The sequence below is a fragment of the Rosa chinensis genome, chromosome 5 (genome assembly GCF_002994745.2).
Source record: "Rosa chinensis cultivar Old Blush chromosome 5, RchiOBHm-V2, whole genome shotgun sequence".
Taxonomy (NCBI): Eukaryota; Viridiplantae; Streptophyta; class Magnoliopsida; order Rosales; family Rosaceae; genus Rosa; species Rosa chinensis.
In genome coordinates, this window is record NC_037092.1 from 87,781,582 (window position 1) to 87,789,811 (window position 8,230).

The 8,230-nt window shown below is 36.0% G+C and overlaps 2 long non-coding RNA genes across 2 annotated transcripts; both read left to right on the plus strand.

Annotated features, from left to right (window-relative positions):
• The first annotated feature begins 118 nt into the window (after nucleotides 1–118).
• On the plus strand, nucleotides 119–2,282 carry LOC121049096. Its single transcript, XR_005799314.1, has 5 exons — nucleotides 119–225; nucleotides 1,144–1,237; nucleotides 1,352–1,482; nucleotides 1,816–1,885; nucleotides 1,977–2,282. It is a non-coding gene; the product is annotated as an uncharacterized LOC121049096 (long non-coding RNA).
• A 179-nt stretch (nucleotides 2,283–2,461) lies between these two features.
• Nucleotides 2,462–6,324, plus strand: LOC112202006. Its single transcript, XR_005799313.1, has 8 exons — nucleotides 2,462–2,677; nucleotides 2,860–2,983; nucleotides 3,184–3,399; nucleotides 4,263–4,318; nucleotides 4,927–5,026; nucleotides 5,468–5,529; nucleotides 5,625–5,786; nucleotides 5,969–6,324. It is a non-coding gene; the product is annotated as an uncharacterized LOC112202006 (long non-coding RNA).
• Nucleotides 6,325–8,230: the final 1,906 nt, after the last annotated feature.

The following is an 8,230-nucleotide window of genomic DNA, read 5'->3' on the forward strand; positions in this document are numbered from 1 at the left end:
CCATTTCGTTTGATATCTATCTTTCCTTCAAACCACCCTTACCAATAAACAATTTGTCTTAAGTCTTAACTGTATAATATTAATAGTCTATTTACAATGCATATTTTGCACATTTGCAGACCCCGTATCATGAAGTATGTGAAAGACCCTTAATAGTATGCTTATATAATTTCATGTTGCCCTGCATTACATAAAGAGGGGCAAAACTCCGAGGCTCTTATTCGGGTAAGCTTTAGTTGTCTGTGTGTACAAAATTGTTCACAAATGCAGTTCATTGATACATTGAATATCATGTGGTTTCTTTTTGTTGTAATGCATTGCTTAAATGACCACCCGCAATATCTCAAGCTTCAAATTATTTGTTCGGGCTGATTCCAGAATTTTGGATACATTGCCTTTGGCCATTCCTCTACAAAAGTATCAATACCTAGGAATATGTCCCGTGATCGACATACAATAACAGTTTTAAATCAATGACTACATCACATGATCATGATTCATGAGGATATGTCGATATATATTGGCCTGTATCTTCTTTCGGACAGTTTGCATATGCATGTTTTTAAATTTTAACACTAGCACGTAACTACAAAACATATTATAGTTGGTGCCAACTTATTAAAATGGTACCAACTTACTAAACAGAATCTTGGATTTCTGATAGTATTTTCATACAAATTGATGTATTTTAGTCTTTCCTCTATGGATACAAGTGCAAGTTTTAGATGCTTGATCTTTAGAATGCTTTTATTTTTGAATCTTTGACATAACTACTCATTTTTTAGAAATTTTTATTTTGATTTTTGGGATGTCAATAGCTATAGCTACTCACTATGAATATAATTGCTACTGTAAGCATCCACGTTAATGTTAGCGGCAAAAACTTTCTGTTCTATGTTGCATCAGCATCTCACAGAAGCATTCAGAATTTTGTACCACTTATATTAGGTTTGCATTAGTAATTACTATATTGATTAAAGGGGATTTTAATTTTGTAGTGATTCACTTAAGTTGCGTATATGTGTTTAAACTACCCATAAATCTTTATCTGGTGATACCTGTAAATTACTCTAACATGGTGGTTATGTTTTGATAAACTATCTCATTTTTTATCTTTTAATGATAATTATTGTATGTTTCCAGATTAAAAGCGTAGCTCAGTACCTTTATTTGAGAAGCAACCCATCCATGTTCAGAGATGACAGTTCTCCGCCAGTCTACTGGTGATAACCATTTGGTATGCCTTACTTTCTCCAGTGTGTTGGCCAGTTGTTTTCATGTGCTCTTTGTGCTTGCAGTGTTAAAAGTTAGAACTGCGCCAAGCTTAAGTATTACAGTCTACTGAATGCAGATTCTGCACTTGGGAATAAATTTTCTGATAGCTGATGATATGCTTGGAATACTTGCTGTCAAGCTAAAGAAAGGATCGGCTTTGGAATTTGGGCGAAGTTGCATATTACCGGCATGCATGTTGAAGGGAAGGTATGAATTTGACTAACGTGAAATTGATAATATGATCTTTAGTCATTGGTTGGACAAAAGCTTATAGGAGTAAATTTGTATATAGAACAAACAGAACCATAACTAAAATTTTGCTTGATCAGGAGCGTATTGAAAGACGTTTGAGATATCTCAAAAGCCAAAAAGAGAATCTCGAATCCTCCATTATACATATCATCTTTTGATTTTCTATTGTTATACTTTTATTCTGATTTGCTTCCTGATCTGGACACCCTTTCTTCTTATAATTACTATACCTATAATTCTGTCTTCCTCTTCATATTTGATATGAGTAACTTATATGTTTGTTTTTAGGCCATTAACTATAGTGCACAAAAGAAGGCTGTTTCAGAATTTAAAAGCACATTACTAATACAGCTCAAAGGTAATTATGATTAAATTTAGTTTCTACCTTTGTTTACCCTACCAAGACTGCGATAAATTCTTTTTCTAACAATAATCTCTTTATCAAGCAGGTCAATCTCCACTTCACATTGATTGACAACTTCCACATTGCAAAGTATTGGTTGTGTTAGCTACAAAACTACATCCTTTGCTTCAGCAATTCAGTAAGTTGCATACATGCAGTTGCTTATCTTTCGTTAATAGAATATACTGAATTCTTTCTTGAGGTATCTACATAGTGATCTGAGGTTTGGTGCGTACTTTGACGTAAAATAGTTTATTCTAAGCCTAACTATTTTGTTTCAATATGTATGTCTTCAAATCTGTAACTGTAAGAAATACTTTGGTTACTTATAGCATGTTTCAAATTTTCATGTTTACTGTAGTTAAACATTGAACACCCCGCAGCAACGCGCGGGCGTCATTTCTAGTTTACTATATACTAAAGCTCCTACACTGTTCCTAAGCACTGTTCATCACTGTCACATGCGAAATGGCGGTTCTGCCCTCGAGTTCTGTACAAAGATAAAAAGGGCGTGAGTTATGTGGTGTGTTCTGGAAGCCTCCATCGTGTTTAGTCAAAGCCTCCATCGCGTTTTCCTCTTTCTCTCGCCAGTCGCAATGAACCCAATCCAAATCGCTCTTGCTCTCACTTGAATCAACAAATTTCTCTCTCTCTCTCTCCTCGCATACAAATCCAAAACCAAAGAGATAGAGATACGTTCCCTTCTCAAAATCTCAAACTTGCTAACGGTCGGTTTATTGTTTTGAGGTATTGTTGGTTAGTTTGAATCTTTTTTTTTTTACATAGATGTTGTGCTTGATTTAGATGGATGCATTTGGGCTCTATTCCATTGTTTTGGTAATGGGTATGTGATTTAATCGCAATATATATATATATATATATATATGTATATATATATATATATATGTATGTGTGTGTGTTTCCTACAGATCGATCGGCTTTGGTGGAATCTTGAATCTCCAATTGCTAGCCGGGTTCAAATCTTCTTCATTTGCCAGTCGGCTTTGGTGGAACTTGGTGTATCCAATTCTGGAATTGGGCTCTGCTATTGCAGTAAGTATCAAAACCAGGGACTCAGGTAGGTTTGATGAGTCTTTTTCGTGACAGATTTGTTGGGTTGTTTGGTTCACTGTTGAATCCCAAGGTTTGAGATTTTTTTTAATTTTTTTAAATTTTTTTTATCTGGGTTTTGTTCTTCTGCTGTTAACGTTTGAATCCCTGAGCCACCGTCTCTTTCTTTCTTTGCTCTGCAGAAACACAGAGAGAGATGGGTTGAGACTGGTTTGCTTCCCAGAAGGAGAGTACAATACATTTTTTTTTTTTTACAAAATTTCTTCAAATTCATTCTGAATATTTGCATGTCACTGATTTTGGTTTGGGTGATGCAGGCGTTGCTGAGATTGTTATTCATTTTGAAAATTTTGGATTTTCAAAGGAGATGAGGGCAGTGTGGAAACAAATTGACTGAGGTATGTTTGGTGTTTCAGTTGTGTTAAATTATGGGTTAGAGAATCATTAGAGTATTGGAGGTTGTAAACTCCTTAATCTCTATTGTTTTCTGAATTTTAACTCAGTCAATACTTGGTTTTGTTGGTAATGAAGACCTGGCTGAGATTGTTATTGATTTTGAACGAATCTGTAAATAATCTGTAAATAATTATCAAATTAAAGGGACTGAGGTATGAAGTTGTTTTTGTTTTTCTGAATTTTTGTTGCTCATACGTACTCAGAAATTTTCTCTTTAAAAGAAAACTAAATTTCAGTGACATCGAAATGATCAGTGGGTTATTAAATTTGTGTTCAATTTGGACCCAAGATTTCTTATTGATCCCGGCTGCGTTTTGATTGGTTGAGTTTTGTTGGCTTTGTTTGGTTTTGGTTTTTGAAGTTGTGTCAGTGTTGGAATTCTTGGTTTTGGGTGTGAGAAAGAAAAACCGTTTGTAAGGGTTTTGATGATTTTTGGGTTTTTTTGTCGTTGGGTCAAAAAGGTGAGAATTTTAGTGGTGTTCTGAGATTTACTTTTACTCTTGGTAAGCCCTTTTAGAGCTGAGTTATTGACTTATTTCTGAGAATAAAGTTCTCTGCTTTCTGCTGTTTCTCCATTGTTTTTTATGCTATGAAAGTCGACAGAGCAATCTAATATTTGTCAATTATAGAATCATTTGAGTAAAGTAGTATTGACAATCTGTTTTGGTATTTTGCATTTTGGATAATTCTGTTGAGTACCTTTTGGGTTGGGGTTTTTATTTGTCTTTGGTTTGTAGTTTTCATTGGTTTTTTTTTTTTTTTTGCTGTGGTTGGTTTTCAATTGACTTGAGTTTCGATTTTGTAGGGGTACTGTTCGTGCTTCAGTTTGGGATTTGAGTGATTGATTGGAGGAGGTTCAAGGTGAGTCTTTTTTTTTTTTTCCTGCACAAAACTTCACCTATTTCTGTTTTGCCTTACAATTTTCTGTTTTAGCCCTTGAATTGGAACTCTACATGTCTTTGTGTTTGAGCATTGGTGATTTCTTATTGAAATAGATACTGGATTTGAGGATTTGGTAGGGTAGGCAAGTGTGAGCACTACAATAATGTATATTCAATTACTGAATCCTGAGCTTTAGAGGGTCCATTTAGAATTTCCCATCCATAAATGATAGGGGTATAAGATAAAAGCATCATCTAGGATGACTTGAATTTTATGCGCAAGTATTGACTGTATTGTGACTTCAGGTAGAGAATGTGAAGCTGCCACCTATGCAATAATATGTAGAACTTGGTAAAATCAGTGAAAGGGTTTGGCATAAAAAAAAGAGAGATAAAAGTAGGGGTTCATGTATACTAGAAATTTAATACTTTAAGCTGTAAATGCGCAGGCTTTACTTAAAAAAATGGGGGTACTATTAAAAGTTGTTGATTGATTAGAGACTCACTTTCAGAGACTCTTCTGTTCTTTGTGTTGGATTTTTGAATGGGAAAGTTGTTCTTATTTTATTAATTTTAATCTGTTTTCAGGTTGGTTTGATGGGCAAGGATGGTCACTCCAAAGGAATCTTAATTGAATTACTGAAACTGCAAATACTTACTCCAAAGGGTTTGAGCTATGTTTTGACAGGTGAACTATCAGTTATCCTCTTCCCTTTTGATTTTGAATTGTTTTCTTTTATATGCAGTATAACTTTTTTTTGTTTTTTTTTTGGGTCTGAGCTTGATTGACATGTTATAAGAAAATATTTTGGTTCTGAATATTAGTTTCAAATGGATATTTACTGCCTGTTACTCTGTTTAATCATGGGAGGGATATAACAGAAGTATTGTTGATGGAGAAAATTGTAGCTTCATTTTGCAAGCTAACCCTGGATCATTTCTGTAGAAGAGATTATTTACCATCTTCAACTGTTATTTAAATTTGAAACAATCAAAGGTTTTGAAAAGGACATATACTGGGTTTGATTGCTTTGGCACAAAATTGACATAAAACATTTTGCAACTCAAGCCAATAAGCTACTCCTTTTACTTAAATTTTTCTTTCCTAATGCAATTTTTATGCTTTCAGTTTCAAGGGCAACGGCAGCTTTGCTTCGGAATCTTGATCATCGCATCTCAAGCTATTCATCTGTAAGTTCAATTCATCTCACGTGTATGGACCAAAACAGAAAATTTAACTAGATCTTAGAAATGTTGAAGAAAAGAATTATCTCACATGTTTGTAGGTGATACAAAAGTCCGAGATAGAGGATGCAGAGGAATGCTTGAAACTGTTTTCTATGGACTAGGTGGCTAAATTTAATGAAATGACCCTTGCCAATGTAAACAGCTTCAAAAAGCGCTAAAAAAGCCAGTCACCTAATGAAATCCAAAAAGAATATATAGCGGTAAGATCCAAATCAAACTGCATCAGTCCTAATGTTATTATGCCTGTAGGTGAACTTATAGGAAGCAAATATGTTCATTTTTAATTTATGCTCAGTGCTATGGTTTGTCATTAAATTAGGAACTAGAGAGATTGCCAACTTAACTTGGCTCACTGACTTTTATTTGAATGTTAATAAACTAGGTGGAGAGATCGGAAAGATGGGCAGCTTGGAAGGTTAGTTCTACTTCTTTCGGGAAGGTTTTTTATTTTTTATTTTTCTTTTCTCTGTTCATGATTCTGATTTTTGTACCCATTTGATTAGTTTACTGTTGATTGTGTAGAATGAATTTATGAGCATTTTTGTGTAGTTTATAAGCTTTTGTTGTGAAAAGATTTGAACTTTGTTTGTTAGACAAAAACAGAGACTATTGGATAGTTTCAGAACAAATGGGTTTGCTTTGTTTGGAGAATAGGACTATTCTTTTTCCAGTTTCTTACAAATATTTTCATATCCATTGTCAGTGTTTAAGCAACTATATTGCTTATCTCCATTTGGTGTTCTGAGAATTCAAAGCTATATAAATTGAGATGGATGTAAAAAAAATATTTGTGCAAATATGCTACTTCACTTGGACTCTAAAATATGAATGCAGTACCACTTCACTTGGACTCTAAAATATGAATGCAGTACCACTTCACTTGACCGCTAATTTTAAAAACGAAAGGACCTGATCCAGCACAACTATAAATTTACTGCATCTCATGTGCACCTTTCATTCATAACTGTAGATACAGAAGTTGTGAATTCTGCTTCTAGGATTAATGACGCATAAAGAATGTTGTTTATCTTTGTTAAAGCTAAATTTTGATTTTGGCCTTTGTAATCATGGCAAGTATTTATATAACAAAGACATCTAACAAAGACACAAGTATAATTGAAAATGTTAAAAAAAGTTACCATTCAAGTTAATATATTGAATCTGATACAAAAAAGTGGGATCTTGACCAAAAGCCCCAAAATGAGCCAAAGTTATCCCACTTACCCCAGCAACAGATTTTTATTCCCACATACACAATTTAATAGAAAATGACCATTTTGCCCTCAGCCCAATTAAACAATTACAACCATTGCCACTCAACACCAATCTCTCACACATCCCGATCTCTCTCTCCTCTCTCTATGCCCCTCCCTCTCTCCCTACTGACCTCCGGCTCCGGCGCACGACCCAGGCGCTCTCTCCCCTCCGGCGCTGGACCCAGGCCGTCTCCCTTTCCTCCAGACTCGGGCCGCCCACCACGGCTTCGTCACCGGAGGAATCGACCTCGACGACTCTGTCCAGATTGGAGTCGACCTCGACGACTGGCTGGTCCTAGTCCAGCACCACTTCACCGTCGATCATAGTAACGACCACAACGCCGAATTCAAAGTCGACAATTTCTCCGTCGATGACGACGGCGGTTCCACTCCCAAGTCCTCCTCTGCCGTGGCGATTCGTCGAACACCTCGAGCTACAGGTCCACCAGTAGCATCCGGAAACTCGATCTCATCCCACTCCAAAGCGGTGACTGACCTCGGTGGATCGGCTGGTCCAGGTGACGTAGAAGAGGTGAGTGAGTGAGTGACGTCGGTCAACGACGAGAGCTTGGCCTTGGAGTCCTCGGCGTTGGAAACGTCGCACTGGATGTACTCAACGGAGGAGAAGAAGAGGAGCGAAGGAGGAAGATAAGGAGTGGAGAGAGTGAGGGGCTGAGAAAGGCCGGTAGATGAGATGAGGGGAATAGTAGGTGTTTTGAATCTTTTGATTTCTGAGCAGCCATCTTTTTTTTCTCCTTTTCTTTTTATTTTTCCTTAATTATCTATTGTATGGACTTGCAACAACTAGTATTAGAGAATCTTTGAAGATTGGAGCCTACTCATCCTGCATATAGTCCATACCTTGACTTGTTTTTTTATGATTGAGCTGCAACCCTCTTGCTTTTTTTATTTTTTTACTTTTTTGGTAAAATAGGGGGCAGAAGGTCGAAAAGGAAAGAAAAAAAAAGGAAAAAACAAGTTTTATTGAGGGACAATAGACGTCTATTGGGGGGCAATAGATATTTTAAATTAATGTAATCTCCTCTTTTTTTCTTTAATTAAAGTTATATTTGTGTAATTTTAGAAAAATTAGTTCTCATTTCGGTAATCGAAACGTCTATTGGGGGGCAATAGACGTCTATTGGGAGGCAATAGACGTTTTAAAATTGATATAATTTCTTCGTTTTTTTCTTTAATCAAAGTTTTATCTGTCAAATTTTAGGAAGATTAGTTCCTATTTCGGCTACCGAAAGTTCTATTGGGGGGCAATAGACGTCTATTGGGGGGCAATACATGGCTGATAGTCGTCTATTGGGGGGCAATAGACGTCTATTAGGGGGCAATAGACTATCGGGGCAATAGACGTCTATTGGGGGGCAATAGGAGGC